Genomic DNA, 7025 nt, shown 5'->3' with positions numbered 1-7025 from the left:
GCGCCCCAGCTGACACTGGCCCCCACACCTCCACTGACCCAACATTCATCCCCCTCCGCCTGCTCCCAGGACTCTTCAAGCTCAGCTTTCAAGAGAAGAGGGAGATAGGGATGAGAGATGAGAGAGATGAGAAAGAGAGAGAGAGAGAGAGAGAGAGAGAGAGAGAGAGAGAGAGAGTGTGTGTGTGTGTGTGTGTGTGTGTGTGTGTGTGTGTGTGTGTTGTGTTGTGTGGTATGTGCATGTGGCACTAGGAATTCAGCCCAGGGATGTTCTACCTCTGAGCTACACCCCTAGCTCAGTTTCATTTTTTTTTTTTAATTTTGAAACAGGGTCTCACTAAGTTGCCGAGGCTGACCATGAACCTGCAATCCTCCCATCTCAGCCTCCCAATTACTCAACGAGAATAGTCACTCTTAAACACTCGACTCCACTGGGCATGGTGGCACGTGCCTGTAATTCCAGCACTCAGGAGGCTAAGACAGGAGGATCACAATCTCGAGACCAGCCTCAGGAACTTAGTGAGACCCTGTTTCAAAATTTAAAAGGGCTGGGGGTATAGCTCACAGGTAGAATACCCCTAGGTTCAATCCACAGTACCAAAAATAACAACAACAAAACCCCACTGTGGTCCAGCTGCACTGGGTCAGGCACCTCTCTGTGCCTCAGTTGCACAGAAGAGCTTGCCACCACTTTACTCACAGGCAAAGGCTGCTCACAGCCAGCAATTCTGCACCCAGCTCCTGAGAGCTTTGGAGCAGAAGTCAGCCTTCAGCCCTGCGAGTCCATCCCACCTCTGTCCCACACATTAAAAAAAAATGATTTTAAACACCTAAAGCACACATAGGAGTCTGTAAATCCATTAACCATCACAAAGTATATCAGTTCACTATGGCCACACCAACAAGAAAATGTAAACCAGCGACTTAACATAAACAGCGTAGCACCTTACAGTTCAGAAGAGCAAATGTCCAAAGCAGGTCTGATGGAGCTAAACACTAGGTGTGGGCAGAGCTGAGATCTCCAGAAGCTCCGGAGAGAATCTGATTCCGGGTGTTCTGGCTCCCAGAGACCATGTGCCTGGACCCTCTTCCTCCAAACGAAAGCAATGAAGCAGGGCATCTTTAAGCATTACGCCTCTGGCTCTCACTCCAAAAACCACCTCCTTCCCATCAGCATCTGTGATCCCACTAGGCACTCCTGGAGAGCCCATCTAGGGATGCTTAAGCACATCCTCAGATCCTTTGCTTGCCCCATCAAGCTATCATCTTCACAGGCACAGGGGATTGAGGTGTGGGTCTCGTTGGGGGCCAGCTCTCTGTCTTTCACACAAAGGGAGCATGATGCTGTGGCCAGAGGAACCTGGGCTCTAGTTCTAACTCTGTTATTTCTTCCCAAGTGATTCTAGATAAGTCACTTAAACTCTCCCTGCAGAATTTTCTTCCTCCATGGCATGGCATAGAGTTACTCTGGAACACAAAAGAATTGACATCTAAGAGGGAAGCACTTTGAGATACTAAGACACAGAAAAGGTGCCAGGTCCTGTTTCAGTTTTGTCTTTTAGGTATCTGAGATCTGGGTGGCCATTTTAAAATGGCTCAAAGTCACACACACACACACACACACACACACACACACACATACATGCTACAGGCCACATACTATTTAGAATATTACACAGAAAACACACTACATCATAACATGAAGAGATATAGCCAAAGCAACATTCAATGGTAAATTCATAGCTGACCTCTTTTTTAAAAACCTGTATATGTGAGCACTTATTAGATTCTTGGTATCATCACATTTGTATCATATCAGATCTGTAACATAAAATGTTCTCAAAATCACCCTACTAGCATATCTAATTAGTACTTGAGGGAATAAAGTTCTTTGAGATATTAAACAAATACAGATAAGTAACCAAAGCAAATGGAGTTAACTGCAGGGCAGAGGGCAAGCACTCCTACTCTCCATCACTACCCACTCCAGCCGGCATAGCTTTCTTGGGACAGTGTCTGGATTTGTTGATTTTCTTTTTGTCTAATGTAGCCCATTAAAATACTCTTCTTTGGGTTCCCCAAGGCTTCTTAAATTTCTGAGCTTTCCAAAGTGATCTACAAAGGCCAACACCTGTGTCTCTTCCGATGCCTAACCTCGGGCTGCCTCAACACTGTCTAAGATGTCAGTGAGCTGCAGGTGCCTGGGAAATTGACTCTCCCTGCAGACAGTGCCTTAAGCAGTTATTGACGTGTGTGGGTCAGAAACACCTCCAGATTCCTCACACCTTAGAATCTTCCTTCATTTGCTTATCGTGGAAGTGGCATAAGCTCTGGCCTCTGATGGACTGTGCTGGGAACCTGAATGAGCTCTGCTTCCAGGATGGGGGAACTCACAGACGGCATGCCCATAAGATTGCCTGGAGAGTTATAATGGCTCCTAACATGGGTAAGGAAAAATAAATCAACCCATAACTAAACTAAAAACCAAATAGCATTAAAATGCCCATATATGAAGGTATCACTACCAGTCGCACTGACAGGTACGAGGGAGGGAAGGAATCATGCCAAGTGCGCTGAGCTATACGTTTCCATCACACTAAACTTCACTACGATGTATGATTGCAATGTGCCAATAAAAGGATATTTATTTATTTATTTTTATTTATTTATATATTTTTTTTGGTGGTACTGGGGTTTCTGGAAGCCCTTCTACCTCCGGGCTACACTCCCAGACCTATTTTATATTTTTTTTGAAACAGGGTCTCTTACGCCAGCGCGGCTAGCTTCGAACCTGCGCGATCCTCCTGTCTCCGCCTCCCAAGCGCGGGGATTACAAGCGTGCGCCACCACGCCCGGCTAATAAAAGGATATTTAAAAAACAGCGAAGACTAAAATAAACACCAAACAACATCAAAAGCAAAGTGAAGACCTTTTCCCAGAACACCAAGTAAAAGAGCAAAGAGAGGCGGAGAGCTAAGCTGATGGGCAAGAAAGACACATGGCAAAGACCAAGCTTCAACATGCGGATAATCACTGTTTCAGTAAACCCCGACAAATAAAACAAAAGTAACATACAGAGCTGCAAGGAGGCTGCAAAACTTATGCTGTGAGTGAGGAGACAGGAAGTTAACTCACAGGAAGAAACACGGAGGCATTGCATGTTTTATTGTTGTTTGCTTTTTTTTTAATTCAAGAATAGAAGACTATTAAGAGTATCTAAGGCAGAAAATACTACCTAACCACAAAGGAATTAGAAATCATGCTGGCTTTCTAAAAGTGCATGCCACAAGAAAACTAACTAATCCCCATATTAATGGTGATTTGAAGGATAAAGTAATGTGTATACGGAGAATATTATACCCAGCAAAATAGACAAGGGCTTCAGAAAATGATTATCGATAAGTAGCGACAAATTTTTAACACGCATTTATGATTTTAGGGGAGAAAGTCACTAAAATGTTAGGGAAATGTAAAACTATAAATCCCATAGTTTAAATAACTAAAATAAAATTTAAAACAATTTCACAGAGAACCTTGAAAGATTATAAAGTTTTGATTAATTGGCACAAAGCTGTGAGTATCTGATACACCAAGTAAAACATTATATTCCACAACATAATAGTATAAGCTAGAGAACATAAATATTAAATGGAAGAACATAAATATTAGCCGATACGTTTGAGTGAAAGTCTTTGCCTGTCATAAGTATTTCTCATAAAGAAAAAATGGAATTCTGGCTAGTTTGTCTATTTCAAGCTCAGATGTAACTTTAGTTGTTATATAATTTAATCTTGAGACAATAACAACTTTTTGAAACGAGAAATTTTTATTCACTCATGTTTTTGTTTTAGGGAGTCGAATTTTAGTTACTCAACGAACACATAACCACCACGAATGTGCTAAAGTTGTCACAATTATCTCAACCAATGTGAACACAGCCCATATTCTCATGAGGTTGTGAAATAAATGAAACAAGCCAACAGAAAACTGCTGCTTTCCCATCTTGTACAAATTATGGTAAGAATAAAAATAAATGTGACTATAGTTTTTTTTTTCCAAAATAACATGGCAGCATGACTTTTCCTCATCATGTGCACAGTAACAGAACAAGGGGTGAATTAAAATAAGCTTGAACATTAGCTCATTGTCAAAAAGAATGGGCAGTGAATACTGAAAACTTCCGTATGGTTACAAAAAGCAATAATATAAAATACAATAATATAAAATATTGAGTGCATAAAATCACAATCATAGGCAGAGCAAAAAATAGAGAAAGGGATAGATATATAGATATAGATATATCAGATCTGCACCACCTCGTTTTCTTAGAGAATATGTATCTGTGATTAATGACTAATCCCAGTGCTCTGGAGGCTGAAAGAGGAGGATCAAATCCCAGGTTCAAGGCCAGCCTTAACAACTTAGCAAGACACTCATCAATTTATTTATTTATTTTTTGTTGTTAACCAATACAAAGATTTATTTTTAATATTTTGAGAAGTTTATAAATAGTATACAGTGTACATCCTTCTTTCAGTGGTATGTTTTATTCAATAAAATGTGGTGTATTGATTAGTCAATATTGACATTATTTTGTTTATTCATTTGAACTGTTCTAGAGTATTCCATTGTATTAAGATGCCAACATTTATTTAAAAAGTAAAAGAAAAGCTGGGTGTGGTAGATAGTTCATGCCTGTAATCCCAGTACTTGGGAAGCTGAGACAGATCATAGCTTCAAGGACAACTTCAGCAAATAGTAAAATCATCCCAGTGAGATCCTGTTTCAAAATAAAAATAAAATGGGGCTGGGGGTTGTAGCTTGTAGTAAGGGCTTGATCCCTGGCACTCATCAATTTAACAAGATTCTGTTTCAAATTTTTTTAAAAATTAAAAGGGCTGGGAGTGTAAACATGGAGGTACAATGCCCCTGGGTTCAACCCCAGTACAAAAAATTATGTATCTGTTGCTATATGAAAAACAACAAAGCTTTAGTGGTTTAAGTCCGCCAGCCTGAGTTCCTTCTGACCACTTCCTGGGACAGAGGACTGGCTCTGTTGCAGTGGGTCGTCTGGATGATTTTGGTCCAGCCTGCTCCTGCAGCGGTAGCCAGCGGACAGGTCATCAAGTTTTGTCATCAAGCCTGGTCATCAAGCATCCTCACTTCCCAGTGCAGAGACCGGCTTGTCATCTGCTACGGTAATCAGGTGATGAGGCCAGCAGGCTAGCCTGGATTTGCTCATGGGACAGCGACCAATTTCCAGGAGAGAGAACAGAGTGTGCAGAACTCATGTGCACACCCTCCTGTCACCCTGTCCTGCGGGCAAAGCAAGTTTAGGAGCCGGCAGAGACTTGGCTCTCTGTTACCTGGAGGAAACGGCAAAGGCACATTACAAGGGGCACAGGTGAGGAGAACAGGGAAGAAGCAGGGGCTTTTGATGGCTTTCTGCAACCAGCCCACCATAGTTAGGGAAAGAATAATGAGAGGAAGTAAAATGGGGCTACCTTCTAAATACTACTATAAAAATTATATTGTTGGAATAAAATTTGTATTGCAACATGGTCTCGTGTTCATAAAGTAAAAATAAGAAACTCAAGTAAAGAATAAAAGGATCAATACTGCAATTTAAAAATGGCAAGGTGACATGATTAGGCAATTCATAAAAGAAGAAATGTAATTGCTTAAGCTGAAAAATGTCCAACCTCATTAGTGACCAAATAGCATTTTAAAATATGTGCATATATATACATACATAAACATAGATATAATATTTTCTCTCTGTGTGTATATATAAACATAATTATATATTATATATACACTCTTGCACATTCATGCATCAATATATTCACATATTTTGGTTTTTCATAAAAATATATAAATTTAAAAATGTCTTCGAAACACACTGAAGGAATAGTTTTACCTTTCAAATCTGCAGAGAGATTCTCTTAAAACAATACCTCCTATTCTAGGGGTAAAGTGACTCTTACAAGCCAACAGGGAGAATGTAAATTAGAATGTTTACTGGAGGCCAGTTCTTCAGCTTGTGTCAAAAGCCTCAGAAATAGGTCTGCTCTCTGGCAAAGCATACTCGAAAATAAATAAATAAGAAATCCATAATGATTTAGCTACAGGTTTGCTCTTCAGAGCATTATATTTAAGAGTAAAATATTGTGAAGGACCTAGTGACAACAGGAAGTGAATTAAATAAATTACAGTCCATCCATGTAATAGAATAATTTTGCTAATTAAAATTATCTTGGGTATGAAGTGACTGAGAGAGAAACATGACATAATGATAGAAAGATGTCAGGTATTCACGTGTACATGTATGTTGTATGTTCAACCCTATACCAGTGTCTGTGTGTACATGTATGCTCATCCCTATGCTAACTGGGAAAAGTACAAGTACTAAGATGTAAATGAAGTTGTACTTTTGAATTTTTCTTTTACTTTTATTTTCCTGTTTTCCTAACATGGCTTCACATTGCTGTTTTAAGAACATAATTAATAGTCAAATGGCTCAGGAGGGAAATTCGCCAATGTGTGTATGCCTCTTAGTATCACTCTGAATCTCACTATGATGTTTAATGACAATTCAACAATAAAGTACAAAAACAGTCAGAATGGCTAATTGCTGAAATACTTGTAGCAAATATGATAAATGAGGGCTCAGTATCTTCCATGTGTAAAAATTTCCTAAGAAATATTTGGCAAGTAACATGCATACATAAAGTAAGATACATTTTAATTATGAGAAAATATATGCAAAATTTAAGACTAGCTAAGGTATTGTTAGAACAATCCCAATAATTTTCTTGTGGAATTATAAATGTGTACAGTCTGCCCAGAAAGCAATTTCGCATGAGTCAGGAGCCCCTGAGTATAAGCCAGAAAGTTGTAAAATATTAAAGGAAAGTATAAAAGGCTATGTTAATGATCTCGGGGTGGAAAGAGTCTCCTTGAACAAGACAAAATCATACATGTCAAGACAGAAATATTGACACACATGTCTACATGAAAATTAAA

The sequence above is a fragment of the Muscardinus avellanarius genome, assembly GCF_963383645.1.
Source record: "Muscardinus avellanarius genome assembly, chromosome: 10".
NCBI classification, from domain to species: domain Eukaryota; kingdom Metazoa; phylum Chordata; class Mammalia; order Rodentia; family Gliridae; genus Muscardinus; species Muscardinus avellanarius.
The sequence above is the reverse complement of the archived record's forward strand: the minus strand, read 5'-3'. Positions refer to the sequence as shown.